We start from the raw sequence: 14,439 nt of genomic DNA on the forward strand, positions 1-14,439 counted from the left end.
ATATTTTCATGTTTGTTTTTTATGTATTATTTGCATACAAAGTATGATAAACCTATTACAGTACAGGGTTATATAGCTGACTGTGTCAGTTGGATGCCTAGGCTAACTTTGTTGGACTTATGAACAAACCGGACTTACACATGTGCTCTCAGAATAGAACTTGTTTGTGTGTAGGGGACTCACAGCATCTTATGACCAGATCTTCACTGTCCCAAGCACAGGGTAGGGACAGGTGACATCAGCAAAGTAGGGTCTGACTAACACGGAGGGATGAGAAGGTTGTTTCCAGACCATCAAGTTAATAAAAGCAATAAACCTCCGTGGTGGTTCTAAGGAATATTCAGTAAGAACGGCTTTGCATTCAAGGGGACGTCCTGTCTTTGAACCAATGCCAGTCAACTTGGCAATGAAACGAAGATGCGTGATCACTCCCACGAGGAAACCTCTCACGCGTGTAGTCCTGAAAACGCGTACCGTGCAACAAAGGATCTGAAATCCTGGATTTGGCTCAATGAGTAACTCAGAGATGCAGAGAATTTGAAGCAGTCATTGTGCTTGGACCCTCTGCATATCAAGACATGTGGAGTCTGGCTGCCTCTCTGGGAATCCAAGTCTTATAAAACATGGTCCCAACTTAATTTTCTCCTGAGAGGCTGCTAATATTAGACCTCTGGAGGGCCTCACCGCTGGTGGTGTCCACCCCCACCCTCCAAAAAAGGTGAATATATAGCATTACTAAAAACCATAACACAAGGGTAAGGAAGTCCGATTCTGTTCCAGTTTTCCCCATAATGTCTTTTTGATGCTGTTTTGAAAATATCAAACGAGAAATGCTTAAACAAAAAGGTTGCCATCGATAGCCTGGGGATGTGTGTAGTATGATGGAAGGCAAGCAAGCATTGTCTACGGTCCCCACCAGGACCCCCATGCACTGTTAGCCTGATCCTGACCCCAAGCTCAGGACCTCGAAGGCTCTTAAGCTTCCTTTGCACCACGCATCTCTCTCTTTCTCTCTTTTCCTCCATAATTCTTACTTTTCATCTAAGATTCCCATTCAACTTCAACTCCCAGACCAGCAGCACCACCAGACCTGTCCCCCAACCAAGGAGGCCTCCAGTGGTTATTCACACACAAAGAAAGCTCCCCCGCCTCTGATCTCCCGTGGAAAGTGTTGTCTGCATCACTTAATAATATACTACTTGTGACACGTTCCACATTCTAGCTTCGAGCTTATAATTAACTTTTCAAGTGTTCTTGTATTGTTTTAATGAACCTGTGAGTGTTTGAGGGCAGGACTCAGGTTTTCATTTCCTTCTGGTGCTGTAAGGAATAGAAACCACCTTCACATTTCAAAGATGCTTCTTCCTTGGGTCAGTCCTTCCTAACATGAGGAAGAAAGAGACTCACTTTAGAAGTGGAAATTCTCTGAAACACTGAGAACACATTTCATTTATGAAATATTGAACTAAAGGTTGGTGATCACGTGGTGCCCATACTATGGCACCTTGAAACGCACCATCAAGCACTGGTTAATGTGAAAGGGGAAGTAAAACCTTACATGTTGTAGAAATGCTTAGATCCTCAATAATATCTCTCTACTTTTCCTTCCACCCCATGCCTGCTCCCCACCAAAGCCTTCAACTCTAATCCATGTTTGAGAGTTATCAAAATAGTGAAATAGCTCACCTATTACCACCTCAATTCCAATTATTTCTTTATATTTATTTGTTTATGGCTTCATCAGTTCTTAGTTGTGTCACGAGGGATCTTTTATGTCGCTGCGTGCAGGCTTCCCTCTAGTTATGGCCCTTGGGTTTAGTTGCCCCATGGCATGTGGAATCTCAGTTACCCAACTAGGCATCAGACCCATAGCCCCTGCATTGGAAGGCAGATTCTTAACCACTGGACCACCAGAGAAGTCCCTTAGCTCCAGTTATTTCGTGCTGTGAGTCAGCCTCCCTTCACAGGGTACTAGGAGAACAGGCAGAGGCCAGTTGCATTTCTATGGGGTGAGAAGAAGGTTGGAAAAGAGTAGAGCTTTAGATCCTTAGTACCTTTAGATCCAGGTACCACTTCTACAGGTCACGTTTCTCTATGTTAGAGCAAGAAGAACCAAGAGGAATAGCCTCGAGAGAAGTGTGCGATTCAAGACCAGATGGTTGCTGATGCCAGGTCTGCAGAGCAACAGCACAAAATGAGCAAGTGTGCATGGTTTGCAATGCTCATGGGAGAAGAGGAAGGCAAGAGGGAGCTAGAGTGTGCTGTAGATTCAGTGCAAAGTAGGAGGCAAGAAAATGTAATTGGCAAGAGTAGAGGGGAAGGGGACAGAAGCTTGAGGAGCCTTTGTTTATTTAGTTTGGGAATGGGGAGATGAACACACTCATAACTAAAATGACCAAAGATTCAAGTGACGCAGCGGGTAAAACAAGGATGGCCGGGGTGGTGACTGTGTTGAGAAGGAATTAACCAGAGGCAGGGGAGGGGAACCTTTCCTTTTGAGAAGCAGATCAATATTGATGTTATAATGTATCATATAAGAGGCCTTTGGTTGTAAGTGAGAAAAGCCAAAATTTTATAGTTTTAATTTCATATTAGAGTATAATTGATGTACAGTGTTGTTAATTTCAAGTGTACAGCCAGGTGATTTAGTTATATATATATATTCTTTTTTGGAGTCTTTTCCATATAGCTTATTACAGAGTATCAAGTAGAATTCCCTGTGCTGTACAGTAGGTCCTTGTTGACTATGATTATTTTATATATCATAGTGTGTATCAGAGGATGAGATGGTTGGATGCCATCACCAGTTCAATGAACATGAACTTGGGCAAAGTCTGGGAGATGGTGAGGGATAGGGAAGCCTGGTGTGTTGCAGTCCATAGGGTCTAGAAGAGTAGGACACAACTTAGCAACTGAACAACAAAAATAGTATGTATATGTCAGTCTCAACCTCCTAATTTACACCCCTCCCCCGACCTTTCCCCTTTGGGAACCATAAATTTGTTTTCTTACTCTGTGAGTCTGTTTAAGAGAAACCAGTTTGAATCAGTTAAGTTAAAAAAAAAGAAAAAAAGCATGGCTGAGCCTCAGGAGCTTCTGGAATGTTCCAGACTCTCCCTCCATAGCTGTCGGGTCTCCTCTGCTTCCCCTTCCTTCTCTCGGCCTCTGCAGGTCCTCAGCATCTTCAGTGTTGTGGGGAAAACAGGACTGAGGCTGCAGCCAAAGGAGTGGGACTGTACTGACTTTCTTGACCCCAAACCCAAAATTCTAGTGAAAGTTTCTCACTGGTCCATCTTGAATCTGTAGGAGCCAAACTGGGGTCAACAGATTGTGCGAGGCTGTGCAGAGGCAGCTGTAGGTGAGCACCTGCCCCACTGAAGAGGAGTGTCTTGTCGATCTGTGTAGTTCAGAGGTAGAGGGAAGTTTAGGAAGTCTCTGACAGGTTCACATCTCAGGTTTGTCTTTATTTTTTGTTCTCAGGGAAGTTAGAGCCTCTGCCAAGAATATGGGAGGGAGGTGGATGGAGGTTCAGACTGCAGAAGGTTTGGCATGCTAAAGTATGAACTGAACAAGTCTGTGGGACAACAGAGCAATGTGGAGAGGCAGTCAAGGGTAGGAAGTGCAAGTACGTGAAGGGGTCAGCCCAGATTTATTCACCGGATGAACATTATTGATGACAGTCTATTATCTCTTAACGCTGGACCTGGCACCAATAAAACAGACAGTTGGGCTGATCCAGCACTGGAGAGAGGAAAGATAGCTGCTTCAGGTAGAGGGGGCACAGGAGCCTGGGGCGGGGGCAGAGGGCTGAGGTCGCTGGAGATGGGTCCACAGGAAGGGACGCAGGGACCTCATCAGGAGAAGCTGACACTGTCGTCTCAGTGGTATCCTGTTCATGGCCCTTCCCAGCATAGATGACCTCAGATTAGGTGAATCCAGTCTGTTTTGGTCAGGAATGTGTGTGTGCATGTGTGTGACATGGACTGTACCCTGCGAAGCTCCTCTGTCCTTGGGATTTTCCCAGGCAAGAATACTGGAGTGGGTAGCCAGTTCCTTCTCCAGGGGATCTTCCTGACCCAGGGATCAAACCCATGTCTCTTGTGTCTCCTGCATTAGCAGGTAGAATCTTTACCACTGTGCCATCTGGGAGAGCCATACTCAGGAAAGTCCCATGTGATTATCCATGGCACTTCTTTTCATTACTGACAGGTCCCTATGATGCTAGATCATGTGGTCAGCCCTTACTCAGCCTCGCAGGGATGTCACTTCTTGTGGGTTGTCATTCCTAATGATCTGGAAAGGCTAAGTCCTGGTTCTCAACCTGTGTCTCTCCTGTTGGTCCCACCCAGGGAAATGGAGACATCTGCAAGTCTCCAGTGCCTGCAGTTATGAGGTCCAAAGAGAACGGATCAGAGAAGGAAACACAGCTACTCCGGCCTCTCCGCCTGCTCACAAGAGGGAGACACCCCATCAGCAGAGGCGAGAGGGAATGGCTCCTTTCCTTGTTGGCAGTGGGCTTGGAAATAGCCACACTGGCTTCCCCCAGGCCACCTGATACACCTCCGGCGCCTCAGGGCAGAAGTCTCAGAAACCAGGCATGGTTTCTGACTGCCCACTTCAACTCTGGTTGGCACGAAAAAAAGAAGGGCTGTGCAGGAATTGTCTCTGTGCCACAGTAGAAACCGAAGTAGATTCTCAGTGCAAACTCACGTGATTGAATGGCTGTCGTCTCCAGAACAGACTGGAGCTGTCCTGTCTTAGAGGTGCTTCCGTTGGTGGCCTTGAACTTGGTTTGCAGACAGAAACTGCACTGGTACACCACAGGAGATGGGGCAACTGAGGATGGGGGTCGACGGGAGATTGGCAGGAGCTGGGGCAGGATTTTTTTCCTGACCCCAGCTGGTGATCAGCTTATACCCTAAAGCAGAAGGATTAATAACCAGGGTAATTTTATCCCTGTTAGAATGTAACTACAGATGTGGGCTTACTGGCTGAAACAGCTAATCCTTTCTACATTTGGCTCACTCATGAAATACGATGCCTGAGGTTGTCTAAAGCACTGTTTGCACACGGGCCTGCGCTGGGCGCGGCCTCTCTCTCTCTCTCTCTCTCTCTCCCTCCCTCCCTCCCTCCCTCCCTCCCTCCCTCCCTCCCTCCCTCCCTCCCTCCCTCCCTCCCTCCCTCCCTCCCTCCCTCCCTCCCTCCCTCCCTCTCCCTCCCTCCCTCCCTCCCTCCCTCCCTCCCTCCCTCCCTCCCTCCCTCCCTCCCTCCCTCCCTCCCTCCCTCCCTCCCTCCCTCTCTCTCTCTCTCTCTCTCTCTCTCTCTCTCTCTCTCTCTCACAGGGGAGGCATCTGTGCTCTGGCCTCTTGGGCAAGCTGCCTTTTCACTGGGCCGGTGATGGAGGCGAAGGCCTGAGGCCTATGTGTCTGTGGACTTGAAGGGTGCAGTTGAAGGAAAATGCCAGGTGTTGGAGTGGGTGGGTGCACAGAGAGTCTGGAGAGGAGAGAAAAAAAAAAAACTCTTGGAAAAAAATCTAAGGTTCATTTCGACCTGAAGTCCCTGAGACTCGAGGGATGGGGAGGCAGCAGGAGGGGGAGGGAAGGGGGAGCCCCAGGTCGAGCCAGCAGGCACCCAGGGATTTACAGCGAGGCGATGGTTGGAGGCTGCAAAGCGAGGAGAGACGATTATTAATAATCAAAGAGCTACTGCTGCTGGAGCAGAGATGAAAGGCTTTCCAGGCCAGTCGGTGATGCGCCTGGAGCTCTCCCCTGGGCAGCCACCTGCGGTGAGTAACAGGAGACACTGATCCTTTGGGCGCTGAGGTCCGTGAGTCCAGAGTCCGAGCTGCCCGAGGAGGGGCGGTCCCCGGGAGCCCTGGAGTGGTGGTGGGTGTGGCCTGAGGCAGAGGGCGTGGCTCCATTGAGCAGGCGCAAGTGACCGCCGCCTCCCCACCTCCTGGTGGGCGTGGCCACAACGTCACCGGGCCAGGTCTCCCCGGGACCCCAGGTAACCCCGTCCTTGACCTCAGCCGCTCTAGGCCCTGTGACCCCGCCACCCACCCCCCGTCCCTTCCCCTCTTCTTCCCACCTCTCACCCCTCCCAAACCTGCAGTCTGGGCTGCAGGAACCTGAGAGGTTAAACCTTCATTTTTGAGCGCCGCCTTCCAGAAACTTCTACGGGCGCCCCAGGGTTCTTGGAAGACGTTGAGAGGAAAGCAGAGCGTCCCGCAGCCCCACCCGAAAGTTCCAGAAGCAGAGATGGCGTTTGCCCCAGACCCGGAGGGGGGTTGGGAAGGGCAGAGTAGTCAAGGGGCTTGTAAGAACACCTTCCTCCCCTGTCCCCTTACCTATGGCCGTCATTGATGTCCCACCCCCTCCTTCCAAGCCCCAGCCCCTAAAAACCTACAACCCTCTCCACCGCGGGGTCGGGGGAAGGATTCTGCGTCCGGAGCGGGGTCCCAGGGTTGGGAAGCTCGCATCTCCATGGCAACGGGCTCTTCCGTGGGAATAACGAACTCTCAAAAGTGCGGCAAATTGGAGAGGGACCTGCTGAGTGCCAGCTGGGGCTCCAGGGAGGCGGGGTATGGGGCGGTCTGCAGGGAGTGGAGGGGTGGGGGCCGCGACCGAGCTTGACAGGCGACCCCAAGCCTGGATTCAGGGCTGCATGCGTTCCCTGGAAGTCAGATGGGGCCACACGCGCGGGACACGTGATGTGATGTGCTGCTCTCCGCTGGCCTCCGGGTCCGGGTCCGCTGACTCACTTAGAAGGGCCGCCGCCCAGTGATAGCCCAGGCTGAGGGGGGCGCTTCCATTCCATGGGTCTGTCCCACTCCCCTAGCAGGTGAGACCAGCAGCTCTTGTGGGAGAACAGGAGGGTTGGCTGTGGAATTCAGTTCTACCTGGCTGAGGCCATTGACATCTTTTACAGTTCCTTTTTAAAGTTTTTAAAGCTGTATCAGCCATTTAAAAAGTCTATATGTTTTTTTCAGTTGAGAAACATGTAAAGAAGGAAATGAACATGAGCCACAGTCCCCATCTTCCCACCCGAACGTAACCAACCACTATTAGCATTTCGTTGTCATCCTCCTGACATGCTCACATGGTCACCTAGGGATGTACCAGTGACAAAAGGAGATTCCATGATGTTTCGTCACGGGAATTTTCACTTAACTTACCAAAGACGTGGAAAGACAGAAAAACACGGTACTGTTGAATATGATTTCTAATGGCGACATAGGGTTACTGTGATTTGTTAGCTAATTTCTTCTTGCTGGAAAAATTTAAATTATTTCCCAATTTTTATTCTTCTACACGGTAGAAGGATAAACATCCTTCTACATACCTATTTGCATTCAGTTTTCTTAAACTTCTAGAAGAATTACTGGGCATTAAAATTTTTAATGCGTATTTCTGAATTATGGTTCTGGGTTTTTTTTTTTTTTTTTTTTGAGAGCCAGTGGACTTTATTTTCTCCCTGTCGGTATTAGGAATCAGGGAAAGATTCATTATAAAGTTTATATTCTCCCCAAATCAAGATCTGAAATGAGTTCGGGTGTGAATAGATTTTTTTCTAGAGGCTATCCAGGAAGCAGGCTTCCCTGGTGGCTCTGAGGGTGAAGAATCTGCCTGCAATGTGGGAGACCTGGGTTCGATCCCTGGGTTGGGAAGATCCACTGGAGGAGGGCATGGGAACGCACTCCAGTATTCTTGCCTGGAGAATCCTCATGGACAAAGGAACCTGGCCGGTTACAGTCCTTGGGGTTGCAAAGAGTCGGACATGACTGAGTGACTAAGCACACATATCCAGGAAGCACGCTGAAGGGGTAGCAGTCGGGTGCACCAGTGAATGGGTTACTCCTGTGGGCTGCGGGGCTGATCCCCTTGGGGATCCTCTGGGAGACCACACAGGACCAGCCTCAGAATTGACCCCCATTTGTTTCTGCAAGGCATCAACTCTCCAGATTGGCTGATTTCCCCCCGCTGTTATGTGGAAAATGTCCACAAGTAAATTCTGAGAAAGACCAAGGGGATGTAGCCAGAGCACTCACAGCCTCAGTGACGAATGAATGATTGCTCCTTATACTGAACCCAAGCCAAGGCATGAGGTTAATCCAGGACACAATTGCAAAATGGGTTAAGATTTCATCGGCCCCTTCGTCTTCCCTCTCAGTTCCCTAAACCATCTCTTGGTGCCAACTCCATGCTGCCCCCAGCTTCCAAGGTACCTGATTCTCCAAAACACATGAAAGAGGTCTTCTCCTGATTAGAGTCAGAGACAAAATGTGCTAGTTACTCTTCCAAGCACGTTTATATTTTAAGATGGGAGAATAGCTCTTCACTGAGGACATTGATGATAACATTGGCATTTCAGGCATGGTGGCAGCTAACGGCTTTCCTGGCGGGACACCCAGCCCTGGGGCTTGTCCAGCACAGGAATTCGGCTCGTCCTTTCCTGAACTGTGGCAGGTGAGAGGAGGTAGGGAGGTGGAAGTGGAGGAGGCAGGCAGGGAAGAGTCCAGAGACTTGCTTTGCTAGTATGGATGACACTGGCCTGTGGATTTTAGAAACTGAGACCGAAAGAGGAAATCTGGGCAGGGAGGGTGGGGGGAGGGAGGAATCAGTTGCTGGAGGGGTCCACATCAAAAACAAAAATCTTTAAAAAAAAGATTGAGCAGTTTGTCTGCCCTCCTTCCTCTCTTGACTCTTCCTTCTTGGTGTCCTTTAGGGATCCTACTTTCTTCTGCCAGTCCCCTCCAGGCTGGTGCTACCTAGAGTTCAGTCCTGGACCTGTTTTCTTCTTCAGCTGCACACACTGTGTGGCCAGCATGCCTTCATGGCTTCTGCTGCTGCCACAGCACATGTGTGCTGGCCCAGCTTGTCGGAGGGGAGCTTGGGTCCCGACTGTCCAGAAGTTGACAGCATTCAGGGTAGTGGGAAGAATCTCGGGGCAGACACGTACTCCCTTTGGTGTGTGTTCTCTTCTTGTCACGTTTGAAAGCTAGTGTCCCTAGTTGAGTTGTGAGCTGTGAGAACAAGGGCTTGACTTTGACTCACTGATCAGTGAATCTGCAGTGACCAGCAGACACTGGTGGAGCTGCCCTCTGTGGGCGTTTCTCCACCAGCACCATTGTGGGGACCTAAGAGAGAGGGCTTCTCTGATAGCTCAGTTGGTAAAGAATCTTCCTGTAATGCAGGAGACCCCAGATTGATTCCTGGGTCAGGAAGATCCCCTGGAGAACGGATAGGCTACCCACTCCAGTATTTTGGGGCTTCCCTTGTGGCTTAGCTGGTAAAGAATCTGCCTGCAATGCAGGAGACCTGAGTTCAATCCCTGGGTTGGGAAGATCCCCCGGAGAAAGGAAAGGCTACCCCCACTCCAGTGTTCTGGCCTGGAGAGTTCTGGCCCTGTATAGTCCATCACAAAGAGCTGGACACGACTGAGCGCCTTTCACTTTCAGGAGGATGGGGGCCAGCACTTTTCTGTGCAGCATCTTTGTTTCTACTGACATAGGGACCGCCCCGCCCCCACCCACCACAGCCATTCACAATTCCTCAGAACCTTCTCACCAAATCCAGTAGATTTCCAGTTCTCATCCTCGCTCCTCTTTTTGCAGCATCTGGCGCTATTCACCTCCTCCACCATCTTGAAACCATCCTTCCCTGGCCTCCCTAACATCACACCCTGGCCCCGTCCTTCTGTCCAACGCGCTGTTTTCTTTCATCTCCTAAACATAGTTCTCCCCTAAGACTCCATCCTCTGGAGCGGTGTGAGGTAGTGGAAAGAATGCAGGTTTGGGAGCCAGAGTGGCTGTTGGATCCTGGGCTGTGTCATTTATTAGCTGGGTGACCTCTCTGAGCCTCCATTTGCTCAACTGTAAAGTGCAGATTAATCAGGAGGGCTGAAGATATGGTAGGTAAAGGGCCTGACACAAAGTCATGGCTAAACACAGGGCAGCTGTGGGTGTTCTTGTGTGACTCTGCCAAGCATTACACAAGCCCCTGTTGACTCACCCACCACTCACCTCTGGGCTGAGGGAGCCAGCACTCTTTCCCCATCCCTGAATCCTCTCCTGCATCTGGTCCTGGATGCCACATATGGGTAAATGTTTCCACTTTTGATGTCCTGCCATGACCCAGGCATTGGCCTGCAGAAACCTACCTTGTCATCCTTCTTTCTCTGAAACTCTTCCTGCCAGGATTTCCCCTGGTTCAGCCATCCACATGCTGCTATTTCCCAGACTTTTGGGATAAAGAACTTGGGAGTGTCTTTCATTCAGCCATCTCTTTGGCTTTTCATATTTGGAAATTGCTTTGATTATTGGTCCAGGGACTTCACATGCATTTCTGACTTCATCTCAACAGAACTTTGAAGCTGGCTATTATAGAAACGTGGCCTGGAGATGCAAAATCATCTGCCAGGAGAGTGAATAGTAGAGCAGGACTTGGACTCAGAGCCTAGCTTATCCCATTTCTTGGAAATTCCCTCCCTGGAATGACGGGAAGTCAGACTGGTCCCACATCCCACTAACTGAAAATGTTGGGGTCTCTGCATCTTAAGAACAAACTGATGAACCTTTCCTAGTGTCTGTCTGCAGCTGTCAGCTTTCTCCTGTCTCCCCCTGGTACCCCTCCCCCTGTCTCCCCTCCCACCAGTCTGTCTTGCTTTCTGCTCTGGGTTCCTTAGTCACTGCCAGCTAACATCCACCTCCCTGGAGTGGCCCCCACCATGTCATTTGGTCCCCAAGACACTTTGTGGCCCTCACCATACCTGAGCCCTGTTTAACCTCTTCACAACCCATCTACCAACATGTTTTCCTTTAGCTTCCCTCCTGGATTTCCTCCCACCTGTCTGGCAGTCCTGCCCTAGTGGCCTTGGCCAGCCCATCACTTGGATGCTGCAAATCCCCAGGTTTTGTTTCCGGGCCATGTTCCCTTTATGAAGCCTTTGTTCACCCTGTGGGCTCATTTTCTCTTGGAGTTCAAGGCTCTCACACGCACCCACCCAGAAATACCCATTTCCCCTGTTTCAGTCTCTCAGTCCCTCTCAGTCTGTATCAGGTGCAGACTCTGATGGAAGACATTCACTTTTCTAAAAGTCTTGAGTTTGGTTCTCAGCTTGGTCTACCTCTGGCTCCAGGAAATATTTTTTGTTTATTCAAAATTGCCAAGGAAGCCTCTGTCTCTCGCAGTTTGCTTTGGGTTAGTAATCAACTGCCCCGAGCCTGTAATTTTCTCTTTTCAGTGCCTCCAATGATGGTCAGTAATGGCTGCCGACACCACCATCTTTTAATTACTGTTTGCTCTGTACCTCTCATGTGCCAGAGATATTGCCAAAAAGTATTCCCTTTTGGCTCACCACTGATGAGGGTCTCAGTAATTACACTGCTGCACCAGGCCAGGGTTTTTCCATACTCCCACTGTGAGGAAAGGAAGCTGAGGTTAGATGCTTTTGGAGATTAGGACCTTCCAAAGTAGCCATGTATTCAGGAGAATTTAGAAACACATGTGCATGTACAGTGAAGATGCTCAGATAAACTCTGAAATGAGGCATTCACTTAGAGCTTATTCCTAGGCTCAGAGAAAGTCTAGGTAAGTGGTGGGGTGTCCCTAGGGCAGAGCTAATCTGCAAAGGCCAGGAAAGCTGGCTGTTTTCTCATTTTGGAGTCTTCTTTTGGCATATTTGTTTGTTTGTTTTGTATCTGTTTCGGCTCCTGGCATTTCAGGAAATCTCTGCCAAAACACTAATTGAACACAAGCTAAAGAAATAGAATATTCACAGTGATTAAGCATGACAAGGCATATAATCTTTGCAAAAATATTTTGGAACAGTCTCAAACAAATGTACTATTGTAGCCTTCAACAGCATCGAAGAAAGTGAGGGAGGGGTGAGAGAGAGAGAGAAAGGAGGAGAAAGGACAGAGAAGACTAGCAAACCTTGAGGAAGGGAGGAGAAGTAGAATCTGATTTCCAGAGTTACTACATTATAATAGCCAAATGCACGGTTTTCAACAACAGCAACACAATTGCAAGGCATAGAAAGAGTCAGGAACAGATGGCCCATTCAGAGGAACAAAATTAATTGACAGAAGCTGTCCCTGAAGAAAGTCAGACATCAAAATCAATAGACAAAGACTTTAAAGCAAATCTCTCAAGTATTTTCGAAGAGCTAGGGAAAACATGGATAAAGAACAGAATGAAATTAGGAAATCAATGTGTGAACAAAATGAGAATATTAACAGATAGAAATTATAAAAAGGAAAGAAAAGTTTTGAGCTGAAAAGTACAATAATTTATATAAAATTCACTAGAGGGGCTTCAGGAACAAATTAGAACAAGAAGAGAAAGAAAATCATGGAACTTGCAGATAGAACTATTAAAAGTATAGACTCTGAGAAGCAGGGAAAAGGAATGAATAAAAATGAACAAATCACAGGGATTTGTGGAATGCCATTAAGTGGAACAACTTATACCTTACGAGCATTTCAGAAGAAGAGACAGAGAATGAGACAGAATGATTATATGGAGAAATGGTGGCTGAAAACTTCCCTAATTTTGGGAAAGACATGATTCAAGAAGCTGCATAAACTCTAAGTAGGATGAACTCAGAGAGATCCATACTGAGACATATAATCAAACTGTCAATAGTCAAAGACAAAGAATCTTAAAAATAGCAAGAGAAAAGTACCTTAGCATGTACAAGGGATCCTCAATAGATTATTAGCTGATTTTATATCAGAAGTCATGGAGGCCAGTGGGTAGTGATATAATTTAAAATGCTGAAAGAAAAACTGTCAATGAAGAATTCTATATCTGGCTAAACTGTGCTTCAGATATGAGGGAGAAATTAAGACATTCTCTGATAAACAAAAGCTAGAGGGGTTTGTTACCATTCGACCCACTCCACCAGAAATTCTAAAGGGAGTCCTTCAAGTTGAAATGAAAGGACTTTAGATGGTCATGCAAAGTGGTTGTGTGTGTGTGTGTGTGTGTGTGTGTGTGTGTGTGTGCGTGTGCCAGCTTCAGTTGTGTCCTTTGTGACCCTGTGGATTATAGCCCACCAGGCTCCTCTGTCTGTGGCGATTCTCCAGGCAAGAATACTGGAGTGGGTTGCCACGCCTTCCTCCAGGTGACCTTCCTGACCCAGAGAGAAAACCAGCGTCTCTTGCATCTCCTGCATTGGCAGGTAGGGTTTTTTACCACTAGTGCCACCTGGGAAGCCTGCAGAAAAAGGTAAATATATGGGCAAAAAGTCCATTATTATTGAAATTTCAGTTTGTAACTCCTTTTAAAATTTTCTATAGTATTTAATAGACAAAATTTATAAATCTGTCACTGGGGATGCAGTGTGTAATAATAAAATTAATAATCAATTTCAGAGCTAATCTGATGTCCACTGAGCCAGGAAAGAAAGCAACAGGAATCAGGTTACATGGCACCCAGGGCTCCATTATTGTGAGCTGAGTCTGTTACAGAGAAGTATGGGACGTACTCTTCTTTGAGTTCCTGATCCCAGACAAACTTTCCATAGCAGTGGCTGCTGGTCTCACCTGTTAGAGGCCATGCACACTTTTCCCTGATTGACCGTTCACTCCTGTGTTCATTTGTTTGTTTACTTATTTGTTCACTCGTTGCTGTCATATGTTTAGAATAAAACCTGAAGTCCTTGTCATGGCTTTCAAGGCTCCTGGCAGTTTCTCCAGCCTCATTTCTTACCACTCCCTGCTCAGTCTGATTTCTGTCTAATTGTCACACACATCAAACATCATTGAGTTTCAGGGTCTTTTCATTGCTAGGAGGATTTATCTGCTTCACGCATCTCTCATGCTCCAGCAGGCTAACCTGGGCTTGCTTTCATAGTAACCTAGCAAGTTTCTGAGAGAGAAAGAGAGAGGACCAAGGTCACCCAAGGCCTAGGTTGGGAAGTGGCACTTGGTCACAGCTTTCACATCTTACTGGCCAGAGCAGGTCACAGAGAAATGGGGATGGGGAAAATGCCAAAGGCTGTATGGTGGAGAGACTTAACAGTGGCTTCTGTAACCCCTGCCTCCTGTTGTCCATGACCTCGTATAATCCCTCCTTGAGGGTGAGCTGGACCTTCTATTTGTATGATAGACTATGATAAAGGTAAAGGAACATCACTCTTATGATTAGATTACATTACACAAGACTCTCTTAGCTAACGGGGTACTAGAGACCCTCCTTATGAGCTCAATGAAAGATGGAGCCATGTTGGAGAAGCTTGTATGTCAAGGAACCGTGAAAAGACTCTAGGACACTGCGGTGTCCCCAGCCCACAGCCAGCATGGAACTGGGTTTTCAGTATAGCCATCGGAAGTGAGCTCTGTGGAGAACCTGAATGAGTCTGGAAACAGATTTTTCCCCAGCAGAGCCTCCAGATGATGACGCAGCCTTGTGAGATCCCAAGCAGAAAACTCAGTCC

This window comes from Bos indicus, chromosome 13 (assembly GCF_029378745.1).
Source record: "Bos indicus isolate NIAB-ARS_2022 breed Sahiwal x Tharparkar chromosome 13, NIAB-ARS_B.indTharparkar_mat_pri_1.0, whole genome shotgun sequence".
NCBI lineage: Eukaryota > Metazoa > Chordata > Mammalia > Artiodactyla > Bovidae > Bos > Bos indicus.